The following is an 18561-nucleotide window of genomic DNA, read 5'->3' on the forward strand; positions in this document are numbered from 1 at the left end:
TGGTTAGAAGCTGTGAACCCACATGAAAAGTCAAGAACCTGTGAATGTAGGAACACTGGAGAAAAATCTAGATGAATATAAATAAGAGACAGAGAAGTGATAGCACTATGGGACTGCATTACAGACTTCCTGTACTGAAGGATGTTTTTCTAGTGCAGACCACAAAATTACCAGGCAGCAACATATCTTAGCGTTAGGGATTTCAGTTTCAAAGTATCTGCAGAAACTTTCACTCCTCAGAAAGCAAAACACTGACAATTTCTTGACCGACCTTGCTGATAATTTCATTTCCCAGACAGCAAAGTAAGCAGCAAGGGGAACTCCCACTCTGAACCCAACTCTGACCGAAACCAGTAGGTAAGATGGAAATGATGGGAACCTTGGGGAAAGGCAACCATGCACTCTGAGTTTGATTTAAGCAGTGTTCTGCCTATGCAAACACAAATGATTCTAATGAGCAAGAAAATGGGGAAGAAACTAAAGAAACCAGTGTGCAGCACAGGGACCAACTGACAGGCTCTGAATTTAAAACATGTGCAAAAGATGGTAAAAGGGGGCACATGATCAAGCACAAATATAGGAAGGTAGCATTGGTTCATTCGCATCTCTCCTCACGTGTCGTCTCTTCAGAGAGGACCCTGCCCACCCTTTACAAAATAATTCTCTCTGACATCCTCTGTTTCTTAAACTTTTCAGTCTTCCAATAACTGACTGCCATTATTTCACATACATACATGTTTTTCTTCTCCTGTACTAGAATGTAAGCTCCCTGAGTGCAAGGAATTTTGATTTATTCAGTACAGTATCTGGAGCACCTTGTATGTACCAAGAACTACTCAATAAATATTTGTTGAATGAATGAAGTCAAGACCATCAGGCACTGGTCAAAAATTGAAATACAAAATAGCTAAAGTAATTCTAATGTAAATAGCATTTATCGAGGACCTAACAGGTGTCATACATCTATGTATTTATTTGCATTTTTCCATGTAATCATCCTAGCTATAAAGCATGCATCATTATCAGATTGAATAATTTGTCCCAGATCATATAACTAGAGCAGTGTAGAGCTAGGATTTGAGCCAGGAGTTAAGTCCATGGTTTGAGCACTTCACCTATATGCTATACTAGGAGGACCTGACTGGTCTAGGTGCCAATACGTTTCTGGACCCCTATGAGTTATTACCAGAGACCTTCTAAGTGAGATTATGAAGTGTTTAGCTGGTTACCTTTGAGAAACAGAATGAAGGGGATAAGAGAAGACTACCTTATGTTAAAAAAAATGGGAGAGTCTGCAAACTTCACATCCATGAAACTAATGTTGCTCGGGAGAGAATAGCCTAGATGATATTTATAAAAGGCAATTACAAATCACAAAAGACAATTTTGTGAGCATTTTTTAAAATGGCCATTAGGAGAAAGTGTAAATTCAACAAGAATAAGCTATTCAGCCCAATCTTATATATTCTTTTCTATAAAATTGATAAACCAGTATATTAGGGCAATAGAAATAGACATCTGGATTCTAGCAAGTCATTTAATAAGGTTTTTTTTATATCCTTGTGGACCAGATAGAGAAATATAGGTTTAGGAATAGTACTATTATGTGTTTTCATAACTAGCTGAATGAATGCACCCAATAGCAATTTTAAGGATTCTGTGTCAGCCTGGAGGAAGGTTTTTAAGTGGTGTACCACAAGTCTTGGCCTTGGCTTTGTCTGATGTAAACATATTTATCAATGACTGAGATAAAGCTGTAAGAAGGCATACTTGTCAAAAACTGGTTACATGAGATAGGGAAAGTGAGTAGTAGATACATTAGATTATAAGATCAGGATCTAAAAGTTCTTAACAACTAAAAAATGGGCAAAATCTAACAATATATAATTTGTTTGGAATAATTGTGAGGTCCTGCCTTGGGACAAAACACCAACTGCCTAAATTCAATTTGAGGGATATGAGATTTACTAACAGTATTAAGAGGAAAAAAAGAAGAGCTTTACTTGGCAGTGAATCAATGATACGTATAATATGGTTACAGAAGAAGTACAGGGAGGAGGAGGTGAAGGAAGAGGAGGAGGGGTGGAAGAAAAAGAAGAAGATGAAGAAATAATTTAGACTGCATTAATAAATTTAGGATGTGCATAGAATAATGGAGGACATAATCTGATTGTATTTCAAGCTCTTCAGATTACCAAGATCAGATCTCAGAGCAACATTTTAAGGAAGATACGAATGGAAAAGTTACAAAACTTCTGGTATTTAGAAGCCTGCATGGTAAGGGGACTTAAAACCATCTCACGTGAGAAAAGGTTAAAAGATTCAAGGAACTTTTAGCCTGAGAGTTATTTTTGATGGTTTTATTAGAATAGTATAAACATAAACATAGTAATTTCAATCATCATTCAGCATTTACTATTTGCTAGATACTATTTGCTAAACATTCTATGTTAATTAATGTTAGCCACAACCTCAAGAAATAGGTTCTAGTTATGGATTAAAAAATTGAGACTGAGAGAGATTAAATATCACATCCGAGGTTATAAAAGGTGGCAAAATAATGCTTGACCTTGAACCCAGGTGTGTCTTTCTCCAGTGCCTGCCCATTTATCCTCTATGGCAGATTTCCCCCACTAGATGGAAACTCAATTATGTATTGTGAGTGTGTGTTTACATATGTGGTGATAAAATTACGTAAAATGAGAGAGAATCCAAACTATTTACAGTAAGAAGCCTGGAAATGGAACATCAATATTTTAAATGTGGGTGTCAGGTAATGGGAATATGGCTAGTTCCTTCTTTTATCCACTTCTTTTAATGTCCAAGTTTTCTTGACTAAGACTATCCTAATTTCATAAAAATCTCACCTATATTTTTTGAATTAAAGACATTATTATGTGAAAGTAGGATTAGCTTTATTCTGAATGTCCCAAAGATGCTGAATTAAGATGCTGCAAGGTATAATGAGGCATAATTCAGTTTAAAAACAGAACCACTTATAGTCAGACTTTTTCAAAGATACAGTATCTTGATTGCAGAAATAGTGATCTTTCTGTTTCTGCAGATGCTAAGCCAAGTCTAGAAACACTACAATTTTATTGTTCTATGTGATTAAGATTATAATCTGAAGGATCAACCATGTTAGAAATATGAACCAGCAAAAATTAAGCCAAGGTCTAGGTAGTTGTTAATATATCACTTCATACTGAGGCCTTTCAGTTTACTTAAGAAGCCTTATTTTATAGGTACTTGTAATAAAATATTTGTGTAATGAATATATGAATGTACACATTTAGAACAGGAAAAGTAGACCATGGATAATGTTTAGTCTTTGTACCAGCCTTTTTACAAGTGTGCACAGATAGCAAAGACTGCACTGAAAGAGGGCATGCTCATTTGTTTACTCAAGTTCTAAAGTACTCCTGGCTGTTGACATGAGTACAGAGTAAGTGGTCCCTCCAGGAAGTGTCATTTGGGCATGACTTCCCTCTACTCATACACGCTCTCCCTCTCTGCCTCCATTCCAGGCTCCTGAAAGCATACCATTTTCTTTCTTTTTTTTTTTTTTAAACGAGGACTTCCATTAACTAAACTGAAAGTTTCACAAAATCAAGAATCAATGTCTGTTTTGATATTCCATATTACATAATGCTTGATATAACAGACAAAACAAATGAATTAATGGTTTGGCAGATATATTCAGCACGTTTTTCTTTTGTTATCTAAATATGGTCAGAAAAAGTGCTTTTGATTTCAAGTGTATACTACAGCAGAGTTTGCTTTTAAGTATTGCCATTATTTATCTTTCTTTTTAAAAGTCATGTTTCCTATCTATGGGTAGATACAAAGACCCACCGTTTCAGCCTTGAAACTATTTTTTTTTTAATTTAAGGTAAGAAAAGCAGTATGATTTTTCTTTTCGGGGTATAAAGTTGTCAATTTTTGCCAAATGATAAGTGTGTAGATCGAGTTTATGGTATGGAGGACAACATTAGATTTGAGATCTAACTTCCTTTTCGAAGGTGAACTCTAAACCCACATTCACTTGTGGTCCTACCACTCAATTTGTATCACTATGAAGAGGGCCAGGCCACAGAATAACTCCAAGAGAAGTAAATGTTTCTGCCAGTCCTTTCATATAGTTGGAGACAGTAGTGAAGGGTTTTATGTGAACAAACTAGATAGGCTTCATTTATTTTTACTATTCTACATATTAAAGTATCTTTATGACTTTTGTAGCTTCTCAGGAGACAGACATATTGTAACCTACAATAGGTATAGAACTTTAAAAGAAAAATTTCTGAAATTGCGTTGTTAACGTAAAAGAATCACCACTTTACTTCAGAAAGGTGTAATTAGTTTATTATTCAAGAAACACTGTGATCATGGAAGGCATAGTAAGAAATATATTTTCAAAAGGCTGAGGTCAGAAGTTTTGGGGAAGCTGTCATATGATCATTAATAAAAAGATGGGCAAATAAATGTAACAGATTCCATTATTCATAAGATCAACTTAGGAACATATTAAAAATACCATTTTCTAGACCACATGCCCATAGATTCTGAATCAATAGAAATTGTCTGGGGCCTGAAAATCTATAATTAAAAGAATGCCACCTCAAATTCCGATGCACAGCCAGGTTCAGAACCATGGGCTTTACCCTAGGGATAAAAAGAGACTACAGAGCAGACCTTGTTCTCAGTAAGTGGGTTTGCCAGCATGACTATGAATGTTTAAATTAGAATGATGAGAAGCTGATGGCTACTGGAATATTTCAAGTAAGAAAAACAAAGCCTAAACTAAGGCAATAACAGTGGGAACAGAGACTAGAGCAGACATTTTTGAGTAGATTTGACGGGGTCATTTCTTCTGAGAAGAAGAAATGGCTTTTAGATGGTGGTCCTCTCCCTGGTCTTTGCATGGTCTTCCTCTATGCGTGTCTGTGTCTTAATCTCTTCTTATAAGGACACCATCATATTGGATTAGGACTCATCCAATGACTTCATTTAATCTTAATAACGTCTTTAAAGGTTCTCTTTGCAAATACAGCCATATTCTGAGGTACTGGAATTTTGGATTTTTTAAAAAGTAATCTCTATCTCCAATGTGGATCTTGAACTCATGACCCTAAGATCAAGAGTCACATGCTCCACTGACAGGGTCAGCCAGACATCTCTGGAGTTTTAGATTTTTAACGCATGAATGGGGGGGGGGGCACAATTCAGCTTATAACACCCAACTAGGAAAGGAATTAAAATGGACCAACCAGGTCCTTACTATAACATCAAACACTCAATAAATATTACATTCTTCCCTTAAATTTCAGTCCCTTCCTCTTCAGGCCATGTAAAATCTCAAATAGAAAACTGGAAAATAATACACCCAGGCAGGGCCACATGATGGAATCCCTCTAGATACCAGAAGTTCTAATTTTCAAAATAATAGGGATCCTAAACCTTATTATAAGGAATAACCTTAGGTAATCTTTCTAATTTTGACCTGCCTCAAGAATAAATCAGAGGGAAGAAGTACATTCTGGTCAAGGCAGGGCTTCAAAAAAACTCACCCAGGACTCTTCCCAATTCCCTTCCCTTGTGGCGGAAAAGGTATTAAAAGTATTATTCATCCATTGCCTTCTATGACTATCAGCATGCAGTGAAACCATTTCAGAATTTAATTTTCTTTATATAAGTGTAGTTATCAGGACCATTTTGGTTTCAAGTTACAGAAATAACTCAAATAAGCTTCAGCAAAGCAATTTACTGGTTCATGGATCCCTAGAAAGTTTAATAACTGGAATTAAGGCTCAAAATCAGCCTTCCTTGGGATCCATAAACCCATGTATTCTCCCTTTGCCTACAAATCGGCTCCATAATTCCAGTTTAAAAAATTACAAGGACAGATTATGATTGACTCAGCTTTGGCTAGTGGGCACCATAAGACCAATCAGGAGTTCAAGGTCAAGTGAGAATACAATTCCTTTCTAGAAATTTTCAAAACACAAATGTAAAAATATTTGAAAGTCCTTGAGATTTTGGGTGAAAATAACATGCTACACAAATGAAGGATATTCTAAGAATTTAGAATATACTTATCATTTTGAGTATTTATCTAAATGGATCTGTCTACAAAAAAAGTTTGAAAGATAGATTTTTTATAATAGCCATCAATATTTGTTTTGGTATTTTTATTCGAATACAGTATTTACCATCTTACTAGTTTGTTTAAGCTGAACAGAAAAGTACCTATTCTTATTTCTACTCTTTTTTGTTTTCCAAAGCTCTTATAGCTTGGTAAATAAATGTGATCAAATTCCATTTCAGTATAACCGGGTTTAGCTTGCAAGTTAAACTTGACTATATTAGTAATTTATAATATTATAGAAAGGAAAGTTTATGTGTTATTCATGAGGAAATTAAATGCTAGAAAAAATATTTTTGAATTTAGTTTTATGTACACCAATGAATGAGAATAAAAAAGAAAAGAATGAACATGGTAATTCCGATATTTGAAGTCTTGGTGGGTCTGATTCTGCTTTTTATCTTTTTTCACCTGATTCTTGAACATTTGCTCCCCACTTCCCCCTCCTTTTTTTAATAGTGTGTTTGTGATTTCTGTCTGTGGGCTTATGCTAGTGGAATTTTATCTGTTAACATTCTTGGAGTGATGGAGTAAAGATGGGCTCTCTAGAGTAGATTTTCTTTTGATTTTACTGAGCCTAAAAGGCACAACTAGGGACCAGCTTAAATTCTTATCCTGGAGTCTTTAGACCACTGAGATTATGTGAATTTTTGCTAGAAACAAAGTAAGGCTGGTTTATGATCATGAATTTTCAGAGGAGAACATTTTTTCTCTTTAGTTATACATTTAAAACTTACAATTTTTCTTGCAGTCCTCTATGGGATGGATTTATTTGCAGACCAGGTTAATGATGAGGATATATCCATTTTGGATCCTAGCACTAAGCCTTGGGCTTTGTCACTTTTTCTAGTACCAGCAAGAACATGAAAAGTAAAATTTTTGCTCACCCCATTCAGTAAATGTCCTTAAGGTAAGAAATACTTCAGTGCTCAACAAACATTTGTGAGAAAAATTATATTATCCTCTAAATTACTGTAGGAAAAACATGATAAAATTTCATATCCATCAAAGATTTAAAAAAAAGGAAAATTTCTTAACTTGATAGAGGATATCTACAAAACCCCTACAGTTTAATGGTCATATTTTCTAGCATTTTCTTTTAAAAATCAGGAAAAAAGTTGTCTACTATCACCATTTCTGTATAATACTGGGCTAGAAGTCGACTTGGTGGAGTACACAAAAAAGAAATGGTATAAGAACTAGAAGAAATAAAACTGAAATTACTCACAGAAGAAATCATTGTTTTCACAAGAAATATAAGAGAAAATACAGATAAATTGTAAGAATTAATAAGAAAGTTCAGAAGTTTTGCTGGATAAAATAAAAATACAAAAATTTATGTTTCCACATATCAGAAACAAGCATTAGAAACCATCACTTTAAAAAAGAAATCACTGGGGCACCTGTGTGGCTCAGTCAGGTAAGCATCTGCCTTCGGCTCAGGTCGTGATCCCGGGGTCTTGGGGTCCTGGGATTGAGCTCCACTTCGGGCTCCCTGCTCAGTAGGGAGTCTGCTTCTCCCTCTGCCTCTCCCCACCACTTCTGCTCTCTCTCAAAATAAATAAAATCTTAAAAAAAATCATTAAATGTAAATAATTCAAAATAACTTATAAAATAGCATTTAGAGATATATCTAACAAACTTATGGTAGAAATAAAACCTTTTAGAAAAATATTATATAAAATACTAGATTAATAATATATATATATATATAAATATTATATAAAATCTAAGATTTATATAGAAGACAAAAGGGCCTTAGGAGCCAAGATACTCTAGAGGAAGAACAAATAGAGGAATTTACCAGTTTTTAAGTTAGCAGTGTAATAGGGGTAAAGAGAGAGACAAATGACAGGATAAAACAGAGAGCTCAAAGTTAGGTCATAAAATATATGGAAACTTGATTCATGAAAAGGCTAGCTTTGAAGATCATTTGGGAAAGTATAAACTATTCGGTACATGGTGTAAAGCCTCTAATTTCTACTTTTATTTTTATTTTTTTAAAAGATTTTATTTATTTATTTGACCGAGACAGACAGCCAGCGAGAGAGAGAGAGAGAGAGAGAGAGAGAGAGAGAGAACACAAGCAGGGGGAGTGGGAGAGGAAGAAGCAGTCTCCTAGCGGAGGAGCCTGATGTGGGGCTCGATCCCAGAATGCTGGGATCACGCCCTGAGCTGAAGGCAGACGCTTAACGACTGTGCCACCCAGGCGCCCCTCTAATTTCTATTTTTAAAATTATTTCTACTTCATACCATACACAAGAATTTCAAATGGATTAAAGGCTTAAATATAAAAAGCAAATGTTAAAATACTTAAAAGTTCAAGGGAAAAATTTCTTATGTAGGAAATATAAGATACAAGCAAAAAAGGAAACTTTGTTAAGTTTAACTGCTTTAAGAGTCAGCGTTCTGTTCATAAAAGGGCACCTTAATGAAGTGAAAAGATGGGGACTACCTAATGATTTCCAGTTTGATACTGCTCTGTTTGAATCAATATTTGGTCAAATATACTCTTAAAAAAAAGTGAAAAGGTAATCCACAAACTAGAAAAAGATATTTATTACACAAATAAAGAATAATAAATTAGTAAAGATAATGCCTATAATTCAATTTTTAAAAAATTTTTAAAAAGATTTTATTTTTAAGTAATTTCTACACCCAGATTTGAGCTTATAACCCCAAGATCAAGAGTCACATGTGCCACCAACTGAGCCAGCCAGGCGCCCCTACAATTTAATTTTTAAAAATTGGTTAAAGAGAGTCAGTACCTCATAGAACAGGAAACCCTAAGTATTAATAAAATGAGAAAAGATGCACAATCTCATTAGTACTCAAAGAATTGAAAATTGAAACTCTGAGGAGTTTTTATCTCCTATTCACAAAAGTGATAAAAATTTTAAGGTACCTGACAATATTAAGTGCTAACGAGGATGTAGAACTATTGGAACATTTATCTTTACACTGTTGGCAGGAATGTAAAATTGATACATTGTGCAAGTTAGGAGTTCTCTAATAAATTTGAAATTTTCATACTCTATGATTCAGCAATTTCTTTTTCAAGTGTATATTCTAGAGCAGAGTTTCACAACTTCACACTATTGGGATTTTAGTCCAGAAAGTTCTTTGTTGTGGGACTGTTTTGTGTCTTATACGGTGTTTAGAGCATCTTTGGCCTTTATCTACAAGAAACCAGTAAAATTTCCCCAAGTTATGACAACTAAGAGTTTCTACACATTGCCAAATATTGCCTGGGGGCAGAATTACCCCAGGTTAAGAACTACTCTCCCTAGACAACTTTTTGTACATATCCATTTATACATGTTCTAGAATGTTTATAGCAGCACCATGTAAACAGTAAAAAACAAAACCAAAAAACTGGAAGCAACCCAAATATCCATCAATGTTAAAGACAAATGAATTATGTCACATAATAGAATACTGTATGACAGTGTAAACTAATGTGCTGCAAATGTTTGAAACTGAAAAACTTAATGTTGACTGGAAAAGTCAGACAAATACATATATTATCATTTACATATCATTGCAAACATGTCAACCAAACAATAATAAGTTAGGGATGCAAATACATGAAATAAAATTACAAGGAAAATAAGGAATAGGGAAAATTTAGGATCATGTTTAGTTTTGATTGAAGAAGAAGGTTAAGGAATTGTAGAAGGGCACAAAGAGAGCTTGAAAGGTCACAGGGGACACAGGTATTCATGATATATTTCTTATATATATATTGGAAATTTTATTTTTTAGCTTCTAAATTTTTAAATTTTTTTAAAGGAGGCAAGTATTTTCACCTTATAAACTATGAAAAGCAACGCAATAACACACCAGAAATGTCTCTTTGTTTAATATTTTGATTTGTATGTTTTAACTGATATGGTAGTAAATCATTTCTTTTTTTTTAAGTCTTTATTTTTTTTTAAGATTTTATTTATTTATTTGACAGAGAGACAGCAAGAGAGGGACCGCAAGCACGGGAAGTGGGAGAGGGAGAAGCAGATTTCCCACTGAGCAGGAATGCCGATGCGGGCCTTGATCCCAGGACTGTGGGATCATGACTTGAGCTGAAGGCAGACACTTAGACTGAACCACCCGGGCACCCTAGAAAATCATTTCTTAAGCCAATTTAGTGTATTGCTTAGGAAAGTTCTGAGGTTAAAACAAAATGGATTAACCACCCATCAAGAAAGACATCCTGTTTTCAGACAATGGCTCTTAACAGATAACATATTTAACTCCTCTAAAAACAGAGTTTCATTATTATTATTATTATTTTTAAACAGAATAATCTAGTGGCAGTAATCAGTGCATGGAGTGAACTCCCTCCTATAAAAAGCCCATCAACTGTTTTTAGCTAATTAAGATGAATATTATTCCTGTGAAATGAACCAAAAAGTTATATGAAGCCGGAAATCCCAAAAGAGATCTATAATCTATAAGAATAATTGCATGCAATTTTAATTGAAAGAAAGGAGAGAACTGTTTTTAATCTTTGCTTTTTTCAATATCTTAAAACTAATCAACCTGTTGGCCAATTAACAATTCTTTACTATTACTACATCTGCCCTAAAAATTGACATTTGATGTATTGAAACTGTTGTGGAATTTTTTTTTTTTAAAGAATTTATTTATTTATTTGACAGAGATAGAGACAGCCAGCGAGAGAGGGAACACAAGCAGGGGGAGTGGGAGAGGAAGAAGCAGGCTCATAGCGGAGGAGCCTGACGTGGGGCTCGATCCCATAACGCCGGGATCACGCCCTGAGCCGAAGGCAGACGCTTAACCACTGTGCCACCCAGGCACCCCTGTTGTGGAATTTTAAAAGATAAATGGCAAAATGACTATTGGCTATAGTTAACTCCAATATGAAATTTTTGTCATTAATGAAATAAAGTAACAAATTTTTATTAATGTTCTCAGAAATAAAATATATTTTATTATTCATTGAGGACTAGATGCTGTGACTATTCACAGAAATAAGCGTTCAATCTTTGTTCATTAAGTCAGAATTGGGAATGAGAGGAAAGATCTATTTTGTTGAAGTGCAGATTAATTACACTGAGAAATTTGCTTTATTTAAATAGTTGGCATTTATCTCTAATCTACTAGAAAAACTTGTTAATGCTGAAGATTTATTTTATTTTAAAGTTAGTTTGAATAGATACATGTCAAACAAAATATATATTTACATTTCAATTCAGTTCATGTAATAATTCAGAGAATGAGTGGCTTGCTTAAATTTGCACAGTTACAAATCAGAAAGAAATAATTGGAATGAGCAGATGTTTTAGTTATCCAATAATTTGTTACATTGACCTGATCTAGGTTATGGATGGAAAGTTAATTTTATTTTTTTTTTCTAAAATGTCTTGATATGTCAGTTGTACTAAAGATAGAGTAAATGCAAAAAGAGAATTATAAATTAAATTTTTTGATTCCCCAAAACATTAGATTAGCATCTTGGCAGAATAAACCTATTCAAAATATACATTTCCATATACAGATAGGTATGAATTTGGCTTCCCACTCTTTACAAAAGACTGATGCTAGATTTTTCCCTCACATTATTTACAGTGTTATTTAAAGCACAGTGAGAAATTTCAGGTTAAATTTTTAGGCACATTTAAAAAATAGTTCTATGAGAAGAATGTCATCAAAGTGCACAATATATAATATCTCATTTACACAATATAATTTGGATGAGACTTTAAATATAAGTGAATTTTGCAAATGAATGAAAATTACCCTTTTAATCATTAAAATCTTTTTCATCCTAATGATTCAAATCTCACAATATTATCTTATGCTCTGTATAGTAAGTTTAAAGATACATCATTGTATTGTAAAATTCTAGAGCTAGAAAGGAATTCAGATTTTATGAAAAAATCTTCCAGTATAACTCTCTGATTTCAGAGATCAGGAATTTTAAACCCAAAGTATAGCATATATCTTCTCAAAATGATGTAGCTAGTCTTTGGTCTCTCAATTCTTACAGCTAATGAGTAGGTGTGAAGGGACTCTAACTTTTCAATTCATTTCTCTTGCCCCTCATGGCTTTTACAGTATCCTTTCTAGTTTGTGAGCTAGACAATCAGAGAACAAATTCTGTTTTAATTTTATGTAAACTGAGAGCAAGTGGGATGGAAGTGAGAATTCGGGAAGCATTAACATGAACAGGATTAAGATACCTGCTAGAGCACTTTTTTTTTTCTTCCCTAAATTTCTTCTAAAATTATTGGCTTATGTCCAGATAAAATTGCTGGGTATTTGAGATACAACCGTAATTTATACTTTCATGCTAACTTTTCACCCTAAAATAAATTGCTCTTGAGAAGAAATTTTTAATCTTAAAAATATTCTTTTTGTTCTGTTATTATGTTTACAATTAATAAGTTATTTATTAACATTATTTAGGTTAAAAAAAACTCTTGTGCTAAAAGTTCCTTAAAATTGCCTAGCTGTCTATTACACTTTCTTTTAATCTTGGATTATTAAAATAATTCTGCAAATTAAACTTGCAAAGATGACTATTGGTTGTAGATGAGTAAATTACACAGATTTTATTTATTTATTTATTTATTTATTTATTTATTTATTTATTTATGTAGACTTTATTTCTAAAAGCAGTTTTAGCTTCACAGTGAAATTGGAAATTACACAGATTTTAGATCAAAGTTTTTTTTTATTATTGAGTAGTTTGATTTACCGACTTAAAGTTTGAGTTATTTTAAAAGTTTTACCTTCGTGTTTTAGCCTTTCCCTAGCTAGACCGTTTCTCCTTTTTAAAAAATTTCTATTTATTTATTTATCTATAAAATATTTTATTTTCAAGTAATCTCTACACCCAGTGTGGGGCTCACATTTACAACCGTGAGATCCAGAGTCACAGCTCTACTGACTGAGTCAGCCAGGTGCCCTTAGACCTTTTCTTCTGAAAAAGATCATAAAATACCAAATTCTTATATACCAAACACCAATGTGACTCTGCAGATTTTTTAATTTCAGTTTTAAAATGTTTATTTTTTCCCACACGTTTGCCTGAATTCTAGGAGTACTTTTGTACTGTAGTAAAATTAGTAAGTGATAGCTTTAACCTCATTTAAAGTCCTTCATTGTGTTTTTTTTTTTAATCCAAGTAATCTTCAATTTATATTTTTGGTTCCCTCTGTGATTAGGTGGAATGGTTTTTTTGTTTCTGTTTTTGCTTTTTTTTAATTGTATAAAATCATTTTGATTATGCAATTGGCACAAGAGGTATTTCCTTTATTATATATATCCATATTTCATTAATAGTAAAATACTGTTTTGAGTAGCCTATTCAAATAATACTTTAATTCTGATTATAAAAATAACACATATATTTTTAAAAGATTTTATTTATTTATTTGAGATAGAGCAAGAGCAAGTGAGCAAGGTAGAGCATAAGTGGGGGGTAGAGGGAGTAGAGAGAGGGAGAGGGAGAATCAGGCTTTCCACTGTGCAGGGAGCCTGAAGCAGGGCTTGATCCCAGGAGCCCGAAATCATGACCTGAGCTGAAGACAGATGCTAAACTGACTGAGCCACCCAGGCACTCCATAATACATATTTATTATAGGAAATGAAGATGGAGTAAAGTTTATTAAACCACCCATATTCCCACTGTTTTGTGCACCTTTTGTGAAACTTTTTCTAAACTTACCACCAGTATGCTCTCAATTCTCTCTACCCTGGATACACACGCATACATGTACACAACATTTAATGTATGTATTCTTCTTCTTGCTTTTTCACTTAATAGCACTTTTTGATGATCAGTTTATTTCAAAGAGATTTTTTTTCTACAGTGAGAAATTCCTTCTTTTTATAGGGAATATCCAAGACCACTTGGGGGGAAAAAACTTCGTAGGAGACAGTAATAACTTGCTGAGAAATATCATTTTACATTGACCTTTCCCATTCAATAAAATTAATTTTTATTGTTATTTAAATTGTAAAGAGGTTATGATTAAGACTAAAACTAGTATTACCTTTTTGCATCATAAAAACATAAAGGCAAGAAAACTATGTGTTTAAACAAAATCATACAGTAGCTAGCTTGCCTAGGAGAAGTTATGATATATGCTCTTAAAAAACAAACACTTTTAAATTCACAGATGCTGCAAAGCCCTGGTCAAACATAAATTACCATCAGTTTTTATGTAACAGTAAAAATTCCAAAGGACTCTTACTCAACCACTCTCAATATGTATCACAGATATGCTTTTTCTTTATGCTCATAGAATATAAACCACATTTATTTCTATATCTGTGTATATTTTTAAATGAACTACCCCAGAAAACAAAATGTTGACTACACTACGTTCAAGTGCAATACAACAAAGAAAACAGAAACCTTAAACTCCCTCCGAAGAGCCTGTAGCTTATATGGTGAGAATTTTGGAATGCTTATAGAATTTGAATGCAGCATCCATTTATTTCAAGAGTATAAGCTACCTTATAATTATCAGATCATTCAATGTATTTAGCAAATGCCACTCCACTTTTATTATAACAATTCACTTTTTCTTGTTTGTGTTGAGTACTATCATATATAGAAAGAGCTCTTTACTTACCATTCTGGGAAAGATGAAATTTATCATTATGCCATAAATACCCTGGAAAGCAAAGAAAATATTATTTATTATACCTCCATCCACAGGGGTTCTAACCGCCAAATGTAATGCATCAGCAGCAAAACAAAAATGAAGTAAATCTATTGCAGAAAACATGAATCAGTGTTCTAAGAATTATTGAACACGTATTATGTGCCTTTGGACAGAGCTACTTTAAGATTAAGCAATTGCTAAGTAGTTTCAAAGTCAGAAATAAAACATTTTATTTTCCCCAAACAAATATTATAGGTTTAAGAGAATATTGTCAATGAATTGTTTATTCTTCTCCCCTTTCGCTCAGTTGAATCTTTCAGTGATACAGATGGAACAGCTATGTCTAAAACTCTTTAAGGGAAAACTGAGGGTCATTCTACTTTCTTGAAGTCAACATTAATTACCATTTTTAAAAAATGTAAATAGTTTCCTGTTTGGAATCTTGAACTGGAAATCTGATGTAGGAACTGAGAAACAAAATCAGGAGTCCAGGCTCCTACTTTTTCACACTAAATGAATGATGAGAAAGCATTATTTATGTTCTCATTGTTTTCTGTTGACTAAAAACAAGGTTTTAATTGCATCACATGTTAAGAATTAGAACAAAATTATATTCTATATTTGCTCTTGAATTCATTGTGTTCTTTAAAAATTTTTAATTAACACTTTCACATTTAATAATTAGTAAAAAATAACATTTCTTAATGTCAGTAGTTCTAATATAAAGAAGCATGTCCGGATGTTAGAAAATATGCTTTTCTCATATCCTGATAATATTATTACATATTGGTCATTTTCTGTTCCTTTATTTATTTTTTAAATATCATAAACTTAATTTTGAGAAAAACACAATGAGTTCATCTCCCTCAACCCTTCTACCAAAACTAGATGATGGCTAAGGAAATTTTAATAGATAACATACTCAGAAAAGGGTTTTTCCTTGAATTTTTGGATAATGATATTTCAAACCCTTCAGGATTATTTTTTAATGAAGTGATTTTGAATAAAAAGGATCATGTGTTAATGTAATCTGAATCGTTATTTCCAAGAAAGATAATGTTTCTACAAATGAGAGCTAGCTAAAATTTCAAATGACAAATACGTATTTTTAAGTAAGCTCTGTGCCCAACATGGGGCTTGAACTCATGACCCTGAGATCAGAAGTTGCCTGCTCTACCAACTGAGCCAAGCCAGGTGCCCCTCAAATGACAAATATTGATATTCACAAAATTTACTTTTTTCTAGAGAATAAAATTAAGATTTGAAGTGTGTCCCACTTAGATTTTGACATCAAAGATATCATATTTTTTTGACATTTTTATTCTTAAAGAAACATTTGGGTAGAAATTATGGAAGTCTGAAATTCTGTAGTGATTTAGGAATTCTGCCAATGAGTGTAATTTCTTTTAAGAAAACTGTTTTCATACTTAATTATAAATATTAATAATTTATTTCGAAATTTGTATTTATTGATCTTTAGTGAAATATTTTAATGGAAAATATTCTTTAACTTAGAAATACTTTACTGATGTGGTGCTTATTCCCAAGGAATTATCAATACAATTTTTGATATTATAATTCGTATTTATAATTTCTGAACTGCAAAAAAAAAAGCAAAGTATTTTTAAGCACCAGCTCCTGAAGAGGGCAGCACGTTCTAGATATTATTGAATTCTGAGCTCAAATATGACAGCTTTGGCTTTAGTATACTTTTTTTTAAGAACTTGAGGTGGGAAAAATTGGTCATTTTTTATAGATGTCTGCTCCCATGATACAATAAACTAGCAGAAATTCTAGGCAGCTGTAGACCAAGGTCAAAACTGTATTTGATTATTAAAAGAGAACATTCAAATTAGACACCTAAAGCAATGTATTTAGAAAGGGAACAACAAAATACTAGTAAGGAGACTTTCCATGAGGAATGTCTTTTATCTTAATACTGTAGATAACTTTTCCTATTGGCAGTGCATTGACTGTCAAAACTACTAAAGGGGTTAGATTTAATTATCTCACTTCTTGCACATTTCATCTCAATTGCTATGGCAACATTCAGTTGCCTCAGCAGCAATGCACACTTTAATCAGATATTTCCTCCTTATTTCTCTATGAGCCAAAACTGTGTAGTCAAATTTACAACCAAGTCCTGATGAATCTGATAACACTTCCTACAATTTAATAGGCAACTTGCCTCCCCCCACACATATAAATATTTTCAGAGAGGCTTGTAACTATTGGACAAGTATAAGACTTGATAAGAATATACATTTGGACTTTCCTATTTCATTGATTTTTTTTTCTCTCTTTCTGCCACCATTCCTTTATTAGAAGTTTTTTACCAATTCAAAACTCACTCCAGCAAGTCAGTACCATGGGTCATCTAACCTCAATAGGAGAGCCAATGAGTAAGGGAATCAACCTGTCACATTCAAATGTCAACCCTCCTGAAGAAGCCTATTGAATGATTTGCATTTTATCTGAATATACTTGGAACTGGCACATCAAAGAGCCTCTTTCTATTTCTTGAAAGCAGGTGAGAGAAGGAAGAAAAATAACTGAAGACAAAGCAGAACGTGATGATATAGGAGGAAAACCGTAGAGTATCAGACTTAAACGGGGCCAAGCATGAAGAAAACTTAGTCAAGCTTTAATAATAGCAATTTTAATGAGAAGAAAAAGCATGATGCATTAAATTGTTGATGTCACTTGGGTGAATATTAACCATCTACATTGTTGGACAAATCGTCATTTTAGCATTTTGCAAAAGACTAACGAAACGTTTGTGGGCATACAAGGAATATTCAAACTGTCTTTAAGCCTGATTTAAAGGGTTAGCTTATTATATTTTCATAAATGCTTGGACTTTTTCAAGTAGTAACTGTATTTTAATTTGATACTGTATAATAAATTCTTTTTAGAAACTGTAATTAAGAAGCAAAGTGATCTAAGGTCTTCCTAACAATTTTAGTGGCTGCTAAAATTTGTATTTAGATAGCAAACATTTTATCCCGAAGTTGTGATAGTTCTCTGGTGGGAATTTTACACCAGTAACTAACAGTAATATTTCAGCATGATTTTTCAATCACCATTTAGTAATGTCTAGTAAAACTTTCATTAATGGAAGCAACCAAAAAGATGCTTTCTGTAGCTGGGTCTACCAGCTGACATTTTAATAGCAATTTCTAGATTGTATCTTAGGTATTATAGACCACTAAATACAGCATTCAATCAAAACTTAACCAAACATAAAAAAGATTATTTAAGGTACCGGTTGTACATATTTTTAACTTTAATTGAGCTGATTATTAACAGACTATGTTCAAAATCTGCTCATTAATGATGAAGTTTGGAAGCCATATAACCCTAGAAGTAGCTGAAGGAATAGCAGTTTAATTAAAAAGAGAAACCTGTAGAAGAGAAGCATGGAACCCATCTTCAAATATTTGAAGGGCTTCTTATGTAAAGGAGACAGTGAGTATCTTAGAAAACCAAGACAAATGGTAGAAGTTTCAGAGAAGTGGATTCCCGCTCTATATAAAGAACATTTTAAAACAATTAGAATTGCTCAAACATGGCTCAAGCTATGAAGCAGTAAGTTCCTTTTTGAGGCATATTTTATAAACTTTGCATATGGACTCTTTATTTTCTGTTGCTTGAATTCTGGGACAACATTGTAGAAAACGTGGTAGAATCACTCCACAGATTTAGATCTGGGAGTTCAGATGAGTCACTTCTTAATGAAATTTTCGAGTACCAGTGCTTTATGTCAGTATGGAAACCTAG

At 33.0% G+C, this 18561-nt stretch overlaps 1 protein-coding gene across 1 annotated transcript in view; it reads right to left on the reverse strand.

Moving 5' to 3' along the window:
• The window catches only part of ADGRL2 (adhesion G protein-coupled receptor L2), a 269281-nt gene that overhangs the window by 202488 nt on the left and 48232 nt on the right, over positions 1-18561 (reverse strand). Inside the window, exon 2 of the mRNA XM_044383702.3 lies at positions 14749-14790. The gene's annotated coding sequence lies outside the window, so the exon portion shown is untranslated. The remainder of the gene's footprint in view (positions 1-14748; positions 14791-18561) is intronic.

The sequence above is a fragment of the Ursus arctos genome, unplaced genomic scaffold, assembly GCF_023065955.2.
Source record: "Ursus arctos isolate Adak ecotype North America unplaced genomic scaffold, UrsArc2.0 scaffold_12, whole genome shotgun sequence".
NCBI classification, from domain to species: Eukaryota; Metazoa; Chordata; class Mammalia; order Carnivora; family Ursidae; genus Ursus; species Ursus arctos.